This window comes from Zingiber officinale, chromosome 3A, assembly GCF_018446385.1.
Source record: "Zingiber officinale cultivar Zhangliang chromosome 3A, Zo_v1.1, whole genome shotgun sequence".
NCBI lineage: Eukaryota > Viridiplantae > Streptophyta > Magnoliopsida > Zingiberales > Zingiberaceae > Zingiber > Zingiber officinale.
In genome coordinates, this window is record NC_055990.1 from 90,907,714 (window position 1) to 90,929,215 (window position 21,502).

At 38.7% G+C, this 21,502-nt stretch overlaps 1 pseudogene; it reads left to right on the plus strand.

Moving 5' to 3' along the window:
• LOC122050514 overlaps positions 1–21,502 on the plus strand; it is a 109,551-nt pseudogene that overhangs the window by 68,392 nt on the left and 19,657 nt on the right.

The window sequence follows — 21,502 nt, forward strand, 5'->3', positions numbered from 1 at the left end:
TACGTTGTCCTTACACAGAAGTGCACCTATTACTATGCCTTCCTCGGATATCAACATAGAAGCCCACAACTTATTAATCTATCAAGATACAAGAAACTAATCACAAAATCCATCCTACTCTCTTGAATATTCCTATTTCCTCTTCAAGATTATCTCTCAAACGTCCTTACACGGGCTTGCACCTGTCACGTGGATCCCTCGGATGATCGAGTGAGAGTTTATCTCTACAAAGTCCACAAGAAATCCAAACAATCAATCAAGAATGAGAATTAAGCACAAATCACCATTAATCATTCAAGATCTAATTGATACAAGCAAGACAATGTCATTGAAACAAGAAAATGACAAATCCATAAGAAATTACATCAATCCATCATACAAATACTCCATTAATCCTAGAATACAAGATCTACTCCATAAATCGAGGAAGAAAATCCGAAGAAATAAAGATTACAAGCATTTCTTAAATCCCCAATCCAAGAAACCAAGAAGAGGGGGAAAGAGAAAACTTATCTATGAAGAAGCCTCGTCTTCGGATCCAATCCTCGCTCCGGAGTCGAAATCGTCAAGAACTCCCTTAGAATCGCCCAGAAATCCTCACAAGAATGGGAGGAAACCACCAAATCTTACCTTCTCCCAAAGGGGGAGAGATCCCCTTTCAATTCATGAAGGAAGGTTTAAATAGAGGAGGAAATCGGGCGCCACACGGCCCCACGACACGGCCGTGTGAGATTCACACGGCCATGTCCAGTTCCCTCTCTGCCAATGCTGCACGGCCGTGTGGTGTACACGGCCTAGGCCCTTCTGCTCTCTGGAAATGCTACACGGCCGTGTGGTACACACGGCCAACACCTGCTTGGTCTCTGGAAACCTCACACGGTCGTGTAGATCCACACGGCCATGTAAGGCTTCTGCTCTGATTTCTTCAAATCACACGGCCATGTTCTCTTCCCTTCCTGTTAAGACTACACGGCCATGTGTGGAACACGGCCTTAATGCTCTCTCCCTTCAATTACTTCCAAGCTTGCCCGAGGACACATAATCTTCACCAATTTCGACTCCTGTGTACAGAAAATGCACAAAAAGCAGAACTCTGAACCAAAAGAGTAAATATGCCAAAAGGAAAGCTGGAAGTATAAAAATGCATAGATCAAGCATGCTCAAAGTATGTAAATGTGCGTAAAAACATGCATAAAAGAGTATATAATCTACGAACATCACGGATGCACCTGCTGTTGGCGTCGGAGCTCTATGGCCAGCGGCTCTGAAGAGGGGCGGCACCAGGAACTAGGGCACGACCTGGAGGCTAGGGCAGAGGGGAAGAGAGGAAAGGAAAGTATGCGACTGTGGAGAGGCTAGGGCACGCGACAACTTGAGTGTCGGCGAGAAGAGGAGCGATCGGCTCCGGGGTTCCTGTGGTCGGCGGTGGATCTAGGGCACACAGAAGGAGTGGCCGGAGAGGGCAGCGGCAGTGGCGTCGGTTGTTGGTTTTGGTGGCATCACAAAGGAAAGAAGAGCGTCGGCCATGGCAGTCTCCACAGTGAGGGTAATGGGCAGAGGAGTAAGGAAGAAGGGGGAAGAGATGAGGAATTCTGCGGCGGTTAGGGCAGATGATCGGGAGAAAAAACTCGGCTTGGCGCATGGATTCGGCGGGGAGGAAGGAAATAAGAAAAAAGAAAAGAAAATGTCTTTATAAATAAAACATTTCCTCACTTAAATGGATAGCCTAAATCGGCTTCCCCATGACCCATAATTGGTCCTCGTGAAACTCGTCATACGAGCTCCGAAAAATTCCCGAAAAATTTCCAAAAATCCCAAAAAAATCCCTTATCATTATTCGTCATTTTTCCGGTATTTTAAATTCTTCCCTACTAATAAAAATTTGGTCCCCAAATTTCATTATCTACCATCAGCAAATACTAACAGGTAAAGAATATAAATGTTGAACTGTAAATCAAATCAAATACCTCAAGTGAAAAATGGGGATATCGAGCTCAGATAATATCCTCGAGCTCCCTAATAACCTTCTCGTCTAAATGATACTGTCATCCGACTTTAACCAATCGGATTGTCTTGTTCCGCAACTGACGCTTCTTCCGGTCCAGAATCCGTACCGGAATCTCCTCATAAGTGACGTTAGGCTAAACTAGAACTGAGATATCTGTCAGCACATGCGTCGGGTCGGGTACGTATCTCCTCAACATAAACACGTAGAACACATCGTACACGCCTACCAAGGACAGTGGTAGTGCTAGCTAGTAAGCTACCGCTCTAATCCTCTCCAAAATCTGGAAAGGTCCAATGTATCGCGGAGCTGGCTTACCTTTGAGGTCAATCTCTTCACCCCTTTCGTGGGTGAACTCGCAGAAATACATGGTCGCAAAAGAAGAACTTTAAGAGTCTCCGACTTCGGTCAGCATAACTCTTCTGGCAATCCTGTGCCTCTGACATCCTTCATCTGATAGTACGGACCAACTCTGCCTCCTACTGAGCTCTATGAGGTCCCAACATCTGGGCCTCCCCAACCTCATCCAGAGGGTGGGTGTCCGACAAGGTCTACCATACAACGCTTCAATGGTGGCCTTTGGATAGCCGAATGCATACCGTTGTTGTAGACGAACTCTACCAATGGCAAGTGGTCCCCCCCAACTGCCTCCAAAATCCAATACACAAGACCTCAGCAAGTCCTCTAGAGTCTGAATGGTCCACTCTAACTATCTATCTGTCTGCGGATGGAAAGTTGTACTAAAACAGAGCTGCGTGCCCAAGGCCTGCTGCAGACTCTGTCAAAAATGAGACGTGAACCGAGGGCCTCTAACCGAAATAATAGTCAATGGAACATCACGTGATCTGATGATCTCCCGGCAAAATAGATCTACCAATCGATCCAGGAAATCAATCTTCCGGATCGCTAATGAGTGTACGGATTTGGTTAATTGATCAACGATTACCCAAATCGCGTCATAACCTCGTCGTGTCCTCGGCAAACCCACCACAAAGTCCATGGTAATGGGTTCCCATTTCCACTCAAGAGTAGGAAATCCGCCGAAATAATCTGACAGGTCTCTAGTGCTCAGCCTTCACCTGCTGACAGACAAGACATCTAGCTACAAATTCCGCGATGTCTTTTCTTCATACCGTTCCACCAGTAGGAACGCCTCAAATCTCGATACATGCGGATCACGTCTGGGTAGATCGCAAATCGAGAGCAATGAGCTTCCCAAAGTAGCTCCTGTAAGACCGGATGAGACTGAGGTACGCATAATTTGTCTCGGATGTATATAATACCCTCCTCGTCTTGTGTGAACTCGGTCTGCTGCCCGGAAACTATCTGGCTGCAAATAAACTACAAATACTGATCAGCAGCCTAGGGCTCATGTATCCTCTTCCTGATCGACGATTGAGTAACCATGGTAACCAAAATACCCTGCTCTTTCTGTCCTTATCCCTCAAGGTCCAACTCGGAGAAACCTTGAATCAAGTCTGTGACCACAACTCGGTGGCAAGCTAAAGTCCCTCCGGACTTCCTGCTAAGCGCATGCGCAACACATTAGCTCTCCCAGGGTGATAGCTAATGGTACAATCATAATCTTTCAGGAACTCTATCCATCTCCTCTGTCGGAGATTAAGCTCCTTCTAAGTAGACAGATATTTGAGACTCTTATGGTCAGTGAGAATCTCAAATGTAATGTCGTATAGATAATGCCGCCAAATCATCAAGGCAAAAATAATGACGATCAACGACAAGTTATGTACTGGGTAGTTCTCCTCATGTTCCTTCAACTGCCGAGAAGCATAGAAGACTACTCTATCGTGCTGCATCAGAATAGCGCTCAAACCCTGAATAGATGCGTCGCTGTAGAGGACATATCCGTCCTCTCCAGAAGGTAAAACCAAAATCGGAGCCGACACCAGTCTCCGCTTTAGCTCTTGGAAGCTGGTTCCGCAATCCTCAGTCCAAGAGAACTTCACGCATTTCCTGGTCAAGCGTGTAAGTGGCATAGCAATCCGAGAGAAACCCTCAACGTATCTCCGGAAATATCGAGCCAAACAAAGAAAGTTGCGAGCCTCCTCTATAGACTTCGTCTACTCCCAACGGTAACAACCTCTATTTCTTGTGGAACCACGGTACACTCCTACTGGTGACCGTGTGTCTCGAACATCTCACAAAAGATAACCAAAATACGCACTACTGATCTTCACATATAGACGTTTCCGTCGAAACATCTCTAGACTATGCGAAGATGGTGTACGTGACTCACCGCAGATCCGAAATAGATCACAACATCATCAACGAAGACAATGAAAACCGATCCAACCATCCTCGAAATACCAGAATCATCATGATAACATCTAGGGCACCGCAAACCCTAATGGTAAAACCAAGACACATAATGTCTGTATCACAGATATTCCTAACCATAAGATCCCTGACAATAAATCTGAAATATAATCACCAACAACACAAATCACCAAAAATAGATCCTCCAGTGTGAGAGCAACGCTCCATCACACGAAATACCACATATGTGGGAGCAACGCTCTACCACAAGAAATCTTCCATATGTGGGTAATCCGAAATATGAATCTACAAAAAAAATATGGGAGCAATGCTCCGCTACAAGAAACCCGAAATATGTGGGAGCAACGCTCCACCACAACAAACAATAATATGTGGGAGCTACGCTCCACCACAAACGATCCATAACATATGTGGGAGCAACGCTCCACCACAACCAATACATAATTGCCCAAGGCACCTAACTATCCAGCTAGAGACTGCACGAGATCTCTCTACCACAGATCACTGTGGGTAACCTAGGGTATAACCACCCAGTAAGCAAATCAAATCCATAGTCAACTCCATCATCATCCTAGTGAGTCGGTCACCCACTAATAGGAGAATTAGTTGACAGGGTAATATAACCAATGTCATAATATAGACATTTAACATTCTACATTCCACATAAGTAGAATCATCATGATGCTACCAACCATACACCTGACACACGTGCACACACAACATAGGTATGATCAACATAATCCTCTAATTAGTGCACACCCAACACACTCACAATATAGGTGTAAATCACCGTCATACCTCCAACAATGTATGCCGAACCCGTGTGCATATATCATCGTAGGTAAAATCAACAATACCCCTCAAACAACACTCACATGATAAATATACACATATGCCAAGAGTATAATCAACATGTACTTCCAATAAGGCATACTAAAACCTAGGTGCATTCACAAATCACACATAATCAACAAGATACCTCAGATACCACACCAAACACATATGTACATATCACAACACCGATGTAGTCGACAAGATACTTCCAACATGACACTCACACCCATGTGCACATACCACGACACAGATTTAAATCGATAAGATACCTCCAATATGTCAATCAGGCACATATAGCTAACTAAATAGCTATAATCCATAAGGAACCTACAATAACCATATCTAGATGGGAATACCCATACTATCCACAAATGAACAATTCATCATAGAACTCCTTCATCATATAATAATCAACTGTATACTTCATAGTTATGCATAATCAGCATATTTAATCCAATCTACCACACAAACCCTATACCACCTTCTAAGTTATCCAATTAGGTACATACAGTCTAAAATTAAAGTACCCATACTGACCAAATCGTCAATAGTATATGGCTAATTCAATCCTTTCCCACGTCAGTATGAGCTAGGTACTCGATGTGCTCAAGATATCCAACTAAGCACGAATAACCCAAGATTCAAACATCTAAAAGTAAAGTAGGTCAATCCCCTACTGATCAGATCAACATAACTAATCGGTCATCTACTAACTAATCAAGAATAAATAAAGTCTCTACAAGCATCTAAGGTGAATCGATCACGACTACCCAAGTCAACAAACGTCAATCTATCTTCTACTGACCGATTTAACAAGAGTAAATCAATTATCTACAGATGAAATTAACAAAGATAACATGATATACTACTGTCTAGGTCAACATGAAGATATAAATATTATCCACTACACAGCTAATAATAGCAGAGGCAGGTATGTGCCTCCATCTGCTAACCAACTAGTAATAACAGAAACTAAAAACTACTGGTGTATGATATGAAAAATCACTAGAAACTGTAACCCTTAATCTCTATCAAAGTCTACCATAATCAATGATTTACCTAACACAAAAAAATATATGCTATATCAACTAGATAGGTACTAATAAAGAAGACTAATACATGTCATAGACTGTAATAGTGAACAGGGCATAAACTAATCAAAAAGGTAGGATAACATATACCATCATACCTCCTATAGCTTGGAGATGTCCTGCTGTTGCCAGGTCCCAAAACCCGAAAAGTCACATTGAGAAGATCAAAACACGAAATCCGAAATACAAGGAAAATAAGACTCGCAAGTCGATCTTTGATACCAAATAAATTGATATCAGATAAATCTCAAAAATTCAGAACACATAGCAAGTATCGTATACCTGCTCTGATACCACTAAATTGTCACGCCCTAGGGGAGTCCCTGTCCGAAGACATTTCGGCAGCACCTCCCCTGTACGGGTGACAATCTGAAGCATTTATACAAAGCCCTCAGGGTCACATATACCTCGGCCAACACGGCCGGAACAATAACAGTAATAGAAATATCACACAAAATCATCCACGTAGTTTATATCATCAGCCCACTCGGCTAGAACACAAAAATCCAAAACACAGCAGAAAAACGATAGAAAACCAAATTACAAGACATGCTAGCCGGCTAGGCTTACACCACACCACAAAACAACACTCCGGACACAAAACCAGAACACAAAGCTAAGTACACAAATACATATACCAAAAATAACACTAAACAAAGGCAAAGACAGGTCTTCTGATGTGACGTGGGGACCGACAAGCAGGATACTCCAAGCGACTCCATAAATAACCTGGTACCTGAAAAAGATAGTGTCCACGGGGGTGAGTTCAACAACTCAACAGATACCTAGTCGATACGATAGTAAACTATAACAATAAGAATAACTACGAGTACCTCGAACAAAAGAAGGTAATGATAATAAAAGGTCAAGAGTAATCAGACTCACCAGGCCACCTATCGTAATAATTAGTCGCCGATAAGTGTCATAAACTCAGATGCACGCCAAACATACGATCCATCCAAACGCAGATATATGCAGTAAACATAAGCAAGAATGAAAACGCAATGATGATGCCAACGATGCTCCCCGTCACCCCCCGACGCTACCTATCTCACACACAACGAGAGACCGCTGGGTAGGATAACTGCACTCTACCATCACCATACCGATGAGTGTCGAGCGACGGACGTCGTCGGAGTACTCCTATCCTCCCGACCCAAATCATAAACGGGGAGCTCAATGCTTTATCTCCCAAGACACGACGACGGGAGGTATCTCACCGGCCACCACCGAGTCACCGACCAACGAAGCCAACAGAGTCCACCGTCACGGCCACCACGCTACTACACTAAATGCCGAGCCAAACAGAGCGAAATGTCACGGCTACCACGCCGAGTCCTCGCATCAACGGCTAAAATACAGAACCGCCACACATCTGTCTGATATACCACTAACCCACGAGCGTGTACAAAGATACGAATCCTATGTTTCAATCATATGGAGCCAAGAATCGCAAGAACACGCAATCACGACGCACACTAAGCTTAGCAATAAACTGATCAACATAACCATATCCAAATATATAAAATGAGTACCGTAATATCGATGGTCAAATACGAAGATCTAAAGTACACAGGTCAGATAGGATATCAAAAACCTAGGTCCTGAACATAACAAGCATGGTATGTCACTACCTCACTGAGTATATATATAACCATATGGATACTAGCATAAAATACATAATCGATGAGCAAACAAGCATGTAACGAGTATTCGGTAGTGACGTACCGAAACAAAGACGAACATAATTATTACTAAAGACTATAACCTACTAGACCTATCAACAAGACATATCAAAAAGATAAGTCAAGGTATCCGCCTCCGATATAGATCGAATCGAACCAATCCGATGTCGAGACGCCCGTCTCGAATCACAGTCCTGTAACAACATGATATACAGATTTAGCTAATTACATATTAATTAATTAGATAAATCAAATTCCCGAGAAGCTAACCTAAATCCAAATCCAATTTTAAACCTTAATTGAATCATCAACTCCTCAATCATTACATAACTAATTCATACAAATTAGAACTTGCAACAATTATAATCCCTCACAACAACGTAATCATATAATCTAGATTACATCATGATCTATAACTAAAATCAAAACCCTATTCCTTACCTCAACACCAAAGTCTCTTCTGTTGGTCCACAACAGGTGGTTCCTGTCGGAATAAGGGCAGTCGCTGAAACCAAATACACCACCGTCGCAATGAATCTATAATTAGAAACCATAATTCGTAGTTAGCATAACCTTCCACCCAACCCAAGTGCTGCTCACGGCAAGACAAGAATTAGAGTACCAAATTTGAAAACCCAAACCTTAAGCCTTCACCTTCAACCCCTCTGTCGGATGCACCTGCTGTTGGCGTTGGAGCTCTATGGCCAGCGGCTCTGAAGAGGGGCGGCACCAGGAACTAGGGCACGGCCTGGAGGCTAGGGCAGAGGGGAAGAGAGGAAAGGAAAGTATGCGACGGTGGAGAGGCTAGGGCACGCAACAACTTGAGTGTCGGCGAGAAGAGGAGCGATCGGCTCCGGGGTTCCTGTGGTCGGTGGTGGATCTAGGGCACATGGAAGGAGTGGCTGGAGAGGGCAGCGGCAGTGGCGTCGGTTGTTGGTTTTGGTGGCATCACAAAGGAAAGAAGAGCGTCGGCCATGGCAGTCTCCACAGCGAGGGTAATGGGCAGAGGAGTAAGGAAGAAGGGGGAAGAGATGAGGAATTCTGCGGCGGTTAGGGCAGATGATCGGGAGAAAAAACTCGGCTTGGCGCATGGATTCGGTGGGAAGGAAATAAGAAAAAAGAAAAGAAAATGTCTTTATAAATAAAACATTTCCTCACTTAAATGGATAGCCTAAATAGGCTTCCCCATGACCCATAATTGGTCCTCGTGAAACTCATCATACGAGCTCCGAAAAATTTCCAAAAATTCCGAAAAATTCCCTTATCATTATTCGTCATTTTTCCAGTATTTTACAAAAAATTTTAGATAATTTATTACCAGCATCAATAGACATGATGAATGATAGGATAACGGGTTCTGATGAGGTTAGCGCTAGACCCGAGAGATTTTTCGTGCAAAACTTCAGGCGTTGGCAACAACGGATGAATTTTTGGCTTACTACAATAGGGCTATTCTCCGTTATAGAAACAGATCCTCCTTCACCTGATGAAGAGGAACCTATCTATAGTGCTGCTGCCTTACAGAGGTTTAAGCAAAGGGATTATCTCTGCCATGGGAGGATCCTGTCTGCCCTCTCAGACGCACTATTTGATGTATACTGCTCAACGGCTTCGGCTAAAGAGCTGTGGAAATCTTTGGATAAAAAATACAACTCTGAAAATTCTGATTTAGAAAAGTATAATGTGGCAAAATTCCTAAACTTCAAAATGGTTGAAGGTAAATCTGTGGTTGAGCAGACACATGAATTCCAAGTTCAAATTCATGGTCTTGTTGAAGGAGATATGCCATTACGCGAAAAATTTTAGGTCTTGTCTATCATCAAAAACTTGCCTCCAAGTTGGAAAGATTTTGGCATGACTCTTAAACATAGGAGAGGTAAAATCTCTCTAGAAGATTTGATAATTGTCTTAAATATCGAAGAAGAACATTGAAAGCAATATAAAGATGATGATAAAAGAATGCCTATGCATTTTATTCCAAAGGCAAACATAGTAAGTAGTCTCATCTGATAAGAAAAAATTTAAAAATCAGAAAATGAAGAAAAAGATAAAACCCAAACCAAAAGTTCAAAAGAAAAACGGAACCAAGTCGTGCTGGGCATGTGGACAAGTTGGACATTATGTCAAATTCTGCCCTAAGCAAAAGGACAAGAAGAAAAACCAGAGCAATATGTCCAACACCAAGGCACAAGCAAATGTTGTGATGGCTAGTGACGGCACCAACAATAGGTTTATTACCTTCAAACCCGAACTAAACTTGATCTATCAACCTAATGAATGGTTAGTTGATACAGGTGCTAATGTACACTGTTATGCTGATCGCTCTGCCTTCCTTACTTATCAGGTAATTGAAGGCACTTCCGTGACCATGGGGAACCATTCTGCAGCCAGGGTGTTTGGGATAGGGCAAGTTGACCTGAGGTTCACCTCTGGAAAAGTCTTGTCACTGCATGAGGTGCATCATATTCCAGCGGTCCATCGGAATTTGATTAGCGGGTCAAAGTTAGTCCGCGCTAGTTATGAGCTGAACTTTAAATGTAATAAAGTTGTAATATTACATTTAGGAACATTTGTTGGAAAATGTTACCTTAATGAAGGTTTATTTAAACTCAATGTAAAAAATGCTACTTTAAATAAATCTACTGATATTGGTTGTTCATACAACATTGAGTCTTATGATATATGGCATGACAGATTTGGACATGTCAATTTTAATACCGTAAAAAGGATGATGAATCTAGAGATGATTCCTAAGCATGCTATAAATTATAAGAAAAAATGTGAAGTTTGTGTGCAATATAAACAACCCTGTAAATCTTTCAAATCAGTTGATAGAAATTCTGATATTTTAGAACTGATTCATACTGACTGTTGTGAGTTTAACTGTGTAATAACGAGAGACCATAAACGGTATTTCATTACCTTCATTGATGATCACTCTCGTTATTGTTATGTTTATTTGCTGAAAACTAAGGATGAAGTTTTAGATAAATTTATGATTTTTAAATCTGAAGTTGAGAATCAAACAAATAAATCTATTAAGAGGTTAAGGTCTGATAGGGGTGGAGAGTTTACCTCGAACCTGTTTCAAAAATTTTGTCAAGATGCAGGTATAATTCACGAGGTAACTGCTCCATATAGTCCTCAATCCAATGGTATCGCAGAACGAAAAAATCAAACCCTTGAAGATATGATTAATTCCATGTTAGGCAGTTCTGGGTTACCCAACTTCATGTGGGGGGAGGCTTTATATACTGCATGTCATGTGTTAAATAGAGTTCCCATGAAGTCTAGGGATAAAAGCTCATATGAGCTTTGGAAAGGCCGAAGGACAAGTTTGAAATATCTTAAAGTGTGGGGGTGCCTTGCAAAGGTACTTGTACTTGAACACAGAAAGAAAAAACTTGGTCCAAATACCGTAGATGGTATCTTCTTGGTTTATGCTCAAAATAGTATTGCATATAGGTTTCTGATTATTAAATATGAAATTCCTGGAATAGATGCAAATACTATTGTAGAACTTCACGATGCTACATTTTTTGAGGATATATTTCCTATGAAGACGAGAACACCTCAGTCTATATCTGATATTCCTACTAGAGATAAGCCTGCTGTCGTAGAGGTACCATTATCCGTGGTAGGTACACCTTCCTCAAGTCACTCTAGACTAGATAAATTTAGTGAGTATACAGAACTTATCACCTATAATATAGAAGGTGACCCTGTGACATATAGAGATGCTATGGCTTCTCCTGAAGCTAAGCACTGGAAAGAGGCCATTAAAAGTGAAATGGACTCTATTATCTCTAATGCCACTTGGGAGTTGGTAGATTTACCTCCTGGGTGTACCACTATAGGATGTAAATGGGTGTTTAAGAGAAAACTAAAACATGATGGGTCAGTAGACAAATTCAAAGCTCGCCTAGTTGCTAAGGGATTCAAACAGAAAGAAGGGATTGACTATTTTGACACTTATTCTCCTGTTACTAGAATTACTACAATCCGAGTGTTAATAGCATTGACATTCATATATCATCTTGAGGTCCATCAAATGGATGTCAAAACGACATTCCTTAATAGAGATTTTGAAGAAGAGATATATATGGATCAGCCTGAGGGACATGTAGTTTCTGGAAATGAGAATAAAGTCTGTAGGTTAGTAAAATCTCTTTATGGTTTGAAGCAAGCCCCAAAGCAGTGGCACGAAAAATTTGATAGAGCTATGCTATCGTTTGGCTTTGAAATGAATGACTCTGATAAATGTGTGTATGCTAAAATGAAAGGTGATAATTGTATTATCTTATATTTATATGTAGATGATATCCTACTTTTTGGTTCTAACCTTTCTATTATTAATGAGACTAAGGCCCTCTTGAGTGGTATGTTTGATATGAAGGATATGAGTTGTGCTGACATAATTTTAGGGCTGAAGTTGACTCGTTCAATTGAAGGAATAGAAATTTCTCAATCACTCTATGTTGAGAGAGTAGTAGAGAAATATGGTTATAGCCAAGTTAAATTTGTCGTCACACCCTATGATCCTTCAAAAACTCTCCAGAAGAATAAGAGTGGTGTGACAGTGTCTCAATTAAGATACTCACAAATAATAGGTAGTCTAATGTATTTAGCAAATTGTTTTAGACTAGATATTTCTTTTGCTATAACGAAATTGAGCAGGTTTACCAGCTATCCGGACAGAACGCATTGGGATGCATTAGTCAGAGTACTCAGATACCTAAAAGGCACTATATCCTTGGGCTTGTGGTATGGGAGATTCCCTGCAGTCCTGGAGGGATATAGTGATGCTAGTTGGATAGCTGACACTGCTGAGTGTAAAGGCGTTACTGGTTATGTCTTTACACTTGGAGGTCTGTTAAACAGACGATTATAACCCGTTCTACATCTGAGGCAGAATTGTGTGCTTTGGATACCACAGTAACTAAAGCTGATTGGCTTAAGGGTCTTCTTTCTGAAATTCCCTTGATGATGAAGTCAATACCTTCTATTTCAGTACACTGTGATAATCAAACAACAATAGCTCACATTAGAAACTCCAAGTATAACCAGAAATAGAAGAGACATGTACGAATAAGATTAAAATCTATTTGTGAGTTAGTGTCTCTTGGAGTGGTGACATTGGACTTTGTAAGTTCAAAGAACAATACTGCTGATCCACTCACTAAAGGACTTGATTATGAGAAAATCAAGAGATCCAGTAAGGGAATGGGACTGAGGCCTATCCTGGTTTCATCTATAGCGGCAACCCAACCTATCTGATTGGAGATCCCAAGAAGTAGGTTCAATGTGGTATAAACAAGTTATAAGGGTGAACCGTAAGCCTCAAATTGATTGAGATGTAATCTCATAGTCTCTTCCCTGGATAGATGCTTGACTGCTAATAAGGATGAGTTTAGGAGCTCTTAATGAGTTCAAGGTCTTAAAGACAGGATGCTCGCAGTACATCCTTGGAAAACTCACCTATGTAAGTGTAACTGTGGGGCCGCAGTGTGGGAGGTCTAGGCAACTCTCCTTAGCACTTATGAAACAAAATTCGGTGGCATGGTCGTAATGCACCAACCTAGAAGGATTCAACCGTCACCCGTGATGAGTTGTTACCAATTAATTTTCACATATAAAATGTTTAAACTCAAGACTGAGTTTACTTCAAATCTATGTGAATAAGATTGGTGTACTTAGGTGAAAATTCAAATCGGAAGGTATTTTCACAAAAAGCTCATTACAACCAAGCCTCAGGACAAGTCTTTGTTTTCGACCAAAATAATTTGAATTAGTGGGGGATTGTTGAGTTTTGTGTTTTTAATTCAAAGTATTTTTCTTGTTTTTAGTTGTTATGGTAATGCATATGTGAATGCATTTAGTCCCACATTGCTAAGCTAAGAAGGTTGGAAGACCTTATATATGGATCCCTTCCATCCTTGCTTAGCAAAGTTAAGGGGACCTACTCGCATGCGCGGGCCGAGCCCAAATCAGGTGGATTCGGGGGGTTCGAGCCTGAAATCCATAAATCGTGCACGACGCACGCGATCATCGCGCGTAGGGGTTGCAAATCCCCAGCTCGTGGGCCTCACGCTTGCAGGCGGCCTAGTTTGTTTTTGCCAGTCCTTGGTTTGGTTTGGTTCTGTCTCGCGTGTGAGGGAACAGATGCTTTGGTTCACTGGCGAAGCAGTATCCCGCGTGTGAGGGAATCGACGCTTTTGTTCGCTGGCGAAGCAGTTCTTACTACTTCGAAGTGAATAAATGTTGCGCCTCTATTCCTCGTTCGATATCTCTCGAATAGTCCGCTCTTCTATTTCTTCCCTCTCTGTGTGCGTACGTTTTTATCCTGAGGCTTGGTTCCGCGATCTGAGGTTGAGTCCAAGTGCGACGTTTGTCTTGGAGTGCACCTACGGACGACGCGAGTGGTTGTCGGATCTTGGGAGAATTTTACCGGAGAGCCTCTACACCGTGGGCGGCAATAAATTCTCTAAAGACAGTCGGTACGTCGACGCTTCAACCGGAGATAACAATTTCTCGACCTTACTCTTTTATTTACAAGTTTATTGCATGCTTGTTTTTTTGGTGCAAACATATTACTGTGTTAGTGCTCTCCTACAACAACAGGTAATTCATTAACCTATAATATTCCATATTGGTTGAAGTATAGGAGTCTCTACTAATAATTGCCTATAGCAAAATCTTTATTTATATGAGAACAACAGCCTCCAAACTATAGTATCTTATAATATCTCCAAGCAGGATTGGATTTCTCATCTTATTGAACTTCTATGTTATTCCCTATCGGGATTGATTTTTTTGATCTTATTAATATTCCCCAGCGAGATTGTTTTTCCTGATTGTATTGATCTACATCCCGAGCGGGATTAATTTTATAATCTTATCCATATCTTATTAATATTCTCCTAGGGGATTGATTCTCTGATCTTGCTAATAGACCTCAGCAATATTAGTTTTTTTAGATCTTTTTGGGTTTTTCACTTACTATCTCTGGGAGGGATTGGAATTCATATCCTATTATACTTCTAGATATTGTCTAGTGAACTTTTTGATATCATTGACATATCCCAAGCTATATTATTCTATAACAGCCCTTGGGCTAGTCTCTTTACACAAATATCCCTAGCAGATTGGTTTTCTCATCTTATTAGTATTTTATCCTCGGACGTGACTCATCTCCTAGTCTTATCAGTATTTTCAATATTATTCCTTATTGTTCGACCCGGTTGGGGTATTATTGGACTTCTGGTATTCTTGGTTTTCTAGTTATCATACTCTCGACCTAGGGATCAAACTCATTTTCCTGGTGGGGACATTATTGGACTCCTGCTAGTCTTGATTTTCTGGTTATCATCATCCCGGCCAAGGGATCAAACTTCTTTCTCTTGTCTGGACATTATTGGAGTTCTAGTATTCATGAATTTCTTGTTATTATCCTCCTCATATAGGGATTGATCTCCTCAGCCTGGACAATATTGATATGCTATATTAGAATATTATTGAACTTCTGGTATTTTTGGTTTTCTCGTTATCATCCTCCCAACTAAAGGATCGAACTCCATTCCTCGGTCAGAACATTATTGGACTTCTAGTATTCTTGATTTTCTTCTTATCCTCCTAATATAATGATTGAACTCCTCCAATTGGTCGGGAGAGATCGTATTCAAGTATTATGACATTCTTATTCTTAGCGGTGGATCGTTAACATTCAGGCATTTAATGCATTTTTCTTCTTATTATCTTAATGGTCATGGGATCGAGCCCATTGAGATTACTGCACCAGGTAACCTTTAGTCTTTTCTTCTTGTCTGTTTTTGAGCACGCCCATTGAGATCACTGCACCAGGTAACCTTTAGTCTTGTCTTCTTGTCAATTATTGAACTTTCAGTTTGTTTTTTTTTTCTTCCTCAAGGAAGATTATTATGTTTTATGGGCTTTGTTTTGAGAGGACTATTAACAATATTAAGTAAGCTCTTTTCTTCCTATTCTGCAAGTCTGCAAAAGGTGAAATATGCCACCTTGGCGGCCCCCCATGATTGTCCCACACCATTGGTAGGGAGTAAATCAGGAAACCAAAGCCAACAATCACATGGGAGTAAACTCTTTTCTTCCTAGCAACTTGTATGAAAGGAGCATGGACAAAATCATTTAGTCATCCTTTATGTGTTTTTGAATGTATTATTTTGATGCACTTAAAGTTCCATATGATGATTTCCTTTATCATCATTGAAATCTTGGTTTCAATTAATCCTAAGTCTGGGTTGTCGTTGTTCCAATTCTTTTACCTAGATTGCTTGCCTCTCAACTGTTTCTACTTAAAAACCTTGACTATCTAAGCTTAGTACTTTGTGATGTTTCGGATTGATCACTCGAGCATGCATATTTGATTTCTAGTTTGGACTAATGCTTATGATTTAACAATTAGTTTGATTCATATCAAGGATCAAAATTGTAAGGAATTACTTGACGGTGTCTCCACAATCTTGTTTTTTTATTCCATACTTTCTACCTTCTGCCGTTGATTATTTCTTTCATTTTTTCTAACTATGATTTTGTTGATTCATAAAGAAATACTACTCAGGACTTTTCTTCTTCCAATGTGCTTACTGTTAGACAATTTATACAGTGTTGTGTTAAATGCTTTGATAAAGCTCGATTTGTTCTCTATAATGATTCTGATCCTGATGTGGTCGCAAAATGTGTTGCTTGTTTTAGTTCTTTGTCTATGTTTTTAATATTTAATCTAATTATTGATTGACTTGATATTCTATCACAGGTTAAAGATCTTAAAGGACTCTCGATTGACCTATTGGTTCCAGGTATAATGGTTAATGCTCAAGTGACTTTTGTTCTTGAGAATGGGATAATGCTATTTTCTTACATACTTCACTAGATGTGTATGACTTTTCTATTTTTTCATTGCTTATATTTTTGAAGGTGCAAGGCTTTGAAATTGAATACGATGCATTTACTTAGCTGCTTATACTTTTTGATAGGTTGATATGTTCCATTTAGAGAATGTTTTCCAAACTGGAACATGGAAAGATAATTATGCTCAGAACAAAAAGTTATTACAGTCGCATTGCCGATGAGTTAATAACCATGCTTTCTATTTTTTTTTTTTTTTTGACACATGAGCTACACCAAATAGTGAACGCAGTCATTGAAATGTTAGCCCATGCGTGTGTTCAGGCGGTATTGCCAATGCAACTGTAACTTTTGCAATTGGGTTCCATCCATTGAACTATTGTATTTTTGATTACTTTTCTCAAATTCTTTTTCCTACATGCTAGAGATTGTATCAATCACTAGGCGTCCTGCAGTAGCTGTAATTGTATCAGAATGCCCTTTAGGATCAGCTCTAGGTTTATTTAAATGTTCCCTTACATTGGGAATGCCTTGAGTATAGGTGGAACCTTTCTTAGAATCATATTTTTAAGTTGCTATATTTCCTCATTTGATACTACCAGAGGTTGGGACAACTCAAAATCGTTACTGTCCCTAGGTGGGCACATGTCTTTTTGGTTCCAACCATCTGTACACACCAGGGTCAGTAGGCCATTCTCTCCAACATCTTCCGATGGTAGTTAAAGTTGATGTTGCAGTCATTGTATGTTTGCTGATGTGCAGCTGGTGGCTGACTATTTTGTCTGGTTGTTCCCACTATCACAGGACTCATGTTCTCATCACTGGCCTCATCAGCAGGACTATCCAAGTCTTCATGGTTCCCACCAATCGTATTCATTGTTTGAGAATTCCAGGAGGCATTGCAGTGCACCACATGATGTCCTAGTTGTCGACATCTCGTGCAAAATTTCAATGTAGATTCAAAATGCAGCTGTAAATCCACTACACTCCCATCTGGTAGGGTTGCTTCATTGTAGCTATGAAAGGAGGTGATCATTTTTGAATTGAAATTTCCTTTTATCAATTATACAATCAATTACTTTTTAATTATTTATTTCATATATGAATTTTTGTTCTTTTATCTATTGACATGGGGAATTGAATTGTGCAAAATAAACTAATTTTTTTATTACTTTGAATTGTTTTTTTTTCTTTTTTCATTACCATGCTAATTGTGGTTGTCAATCATAGAAATGATGGATCAACCAGATGATGCGAAAGCACATGATATAAGAATATGCATGTCTAATATTGATAACTTAAAGAACCAAGCCTTTCTTAACTTTATTCTAATAAATTTGGCCACTAGATTGGATCCATGCCCTCGACATTAGCTAATATGTATTTTGAATGTGGTCTGAAACACAAGTGTGTGGGGATTAAGAAGGATAAATTGAAATTGAGAGTGCAGAATGGTTAACTAGTGTTTGTTGTGGCCTTGGGGTGTAGGTAACATGATCTTGCATAGTTATTTTAGAAGAAGAGAAGAATAGACAATCAATAAACTATAATAATAATAAAAGAGAAAGGATTTTTTTTTGGATCTTACTTGTCGTTGTTGTAAAAGCTTGCATATTCCATGCTTTCAAACAAATAAAATATGATTCATACGTTTAAGGATTGCCAAATGTGACAAATTGATGATCTTGTGCAAGTATAAATAGATTCCATTGAATATGAATTGGTCTTGTCATGATAGGGAAGCATATAGTAATATAAATATACCTCATCAAATCTTTATGAACTGCATGTTTCTTATCATCTTTGCTATGATATATTTTGCATTGTCATGAGTGCAATATCAAGAGTAAAAATTGTTGCTCCTATTCTTCTTCTTTCAGTTATAATGCTTATAAATGTTAAAAATGCTTTTCTTTGTTCATGTCTCTTTATGTTTGTTATAGATTAACACTTTCTTTGCATATATGCTTATTCATTCTATTATGATTATTACTTTGTAACAAATTAAAGGTGTCACCAGGAAGCTTATCCATCACGCTTTAATTATATTGCTCAAGGTGCTAGTATTATTCTTTCTAAAGGACATGTCAATTCAATCATTACTTCTCATTTTATACCCTTAAAATATCTAAAAAACATTATGTTATATGCATTCTTATCAACTTTCTATTAATAGGATTTATGTTCTAACGAACTATTATTGCTCCATTTATTTTTAGTTCACTATTTTTTAAAGAACTTTTTTGAACATGATTTTTCTGAGCATCTACCAACATGCTTAAGTTTTTGCTTGAAGTTGATGAAAGAAGTTGAAGAATTTGACTTAAAGGTTTATCTTTCAGTTTTTAGGCCTTTTTCAAAGAGTTTACCTGTTAGAATATTTGCAAATTATTATTTCATTGCTTTAATTCTTCTATTTTGCCCTTGCAATTTATCTAAAATGTCTTTTTGCCTTTTTATTTTTCCAAGAAAGTGTCAACACTTGATCTTTCTACCAACTTTTATGAGGAACAAATGCATGTTTATTTTGTTTATGTTGGTTGATAATGCTTTTAGTCGACATTATCTAGTGAAATAAGACTTGTTGTTGTTGGTTGATTATGCTTTACTCCCGAGTATACGCAAATCATGTGTCTTCCTAATGTTAAAATGGCTTTCCAAAGAAGTATAACAATTAGTTAGAAAATTGAATTATATCACTATTATCATATCTTAATTCTTGCAAGTGTGATTAGTCAATTCTTTGGGTTCAATGAATGACTATTAGGAAACATCTGTTAAGGATTCTTGAAAAAGGTTTGTTCGACCTTTGTGTGGTCATCTACATATTTTGTTCTATTCAATATAGATATAGGAATATAAGAAGACTTTGATCTATTCCATAACATACAAATTTGGAAACATACAAATTCAAATTGAAAAGTTATACAGTCAACATAATAAAAATATTATATTTGTTTTGTAGAAAAAAAATGACAAAATGGATCTTTTGCTTTGATGTTTTAAATATTACTCTATTCTTTTGTTTCTTAATAATGTTTTTGAAGAATTGAAGTCATTGATTGATTCATAATCTTTGTCCTTCCTCTAATTAATTAAGATGGGTTATTCCATAGATAGGAGATCCACATTAGGACAATTGAATTTCATAATAGTTCAACTTTAGTGACAGTATTTTGGATTGAATTGTAAAGCTACAAATGTTGAGCACTAGTAAGAATTCTAATAATTTACTCATTGAATAACTTCATTTCTTTGCTTTTTTGGTAATTAACTAGATTATAATCTGCTTCTAACCCAATGCATTTGAATCCTTCTTTCTTAGAATGGAAATCAAATTCCTCTTCGAACACTATTTTTATTGGCATTCGGAGGTTCATGCATTAAGTGTAAGAGTATCTTTTAACTTAATTAGTTATTTTTGTCATGTAAACTTTGTGTTTTACAATTATGGAGATCCATGTTTGTTTTGTTTTCTCCCTCTTTTATGAGATTCTTTACATCATCTTGCTAACATCTTTTAGGTACAAGTGTTGAATTTGATATCTGCACTAATTAATCATGTTGGAGATAAGGTTTTACCATATGCAAGTCAATTGTTCAATTATTTCTGCAAGGTATAACTCTATATTATCCTCTTTATCCTATCAATCATATTCATTATCTCCTCCATAAAGTTTTTTGTTCCCATCACATTAAGAGGGAAAATGAGATTAAACCAAATAATAAATCTTAGGTTGTTTGGTGTCGTTATGTTGAACATTTGCTTAATATTTCTTTTAATCCTATCAAACTACTGAAGTCAGTCTCTTGGTGATTGATGGGTTAAGTTAATAAATATAAATGTGGTAGTCTAAAGTTGATGTTGAGGATTGTGATCAAGAATGTAAGAAATCTTCTACAGTATGTATCTTCATTAAATTCATGCAATGTTCTAAGTTGAATCATCTTGACATAGATTCTGTTGTATCCTCCACAACATGGAACATGCATCCTGTTTGTATTTTGTTTACTGTAGTTGGATCCTTCAATGTGACCATTCTTTGTTTGATATGGATTGCTTTTACAACTTATCAGGCATATCAAGCGTCTACCAAGGTGAAGTGTCGTTCACAAATCGCTCAAGGTTCCATTTTAACATTCAAGATTATGAATGTTTCCTTCTCAAATTTTTATTTTTGATAATTTTTATATTGTAATCTCTTTGTTAGATCTTGTTTGGTTTATTATGTCTATTGAGCATAACGAATATATATTGTTGTTTATATTGCATATTTTTATAACTCTTGTAGACTTGATGAAACTAAAAGTGTAATATTTGAAAACTAAAAAGATTTGTATCTATATGTTATTAGTTAGTTCCAGCAAGTAGTAGATTGTAAGTGGCTACAAAACATCGATATTTTGAATTTCTTCTAGTGTTTCACTTTTTCCTATCGTATAATTTTGATGCATGATATTGGCCACGTTATCACCTTTATTTGGAGGTATCGATTTAACTTCTCATCTATGTTCTCTCTTTTTCAGAATGACCATGATCCTTCTAAATTGGTGGCCGAGACACCATGCAAATTACTTCATTACTTGGTTTCTTACCCAGGTTGAGACTGACAACACCGTATGCTGATTATGAAGCATGTCATTGCTATTGCCAGCTTTTGGAGTAATTCATTTTGTGATGTTTAAGGGCCAGGCAATGCACCTAG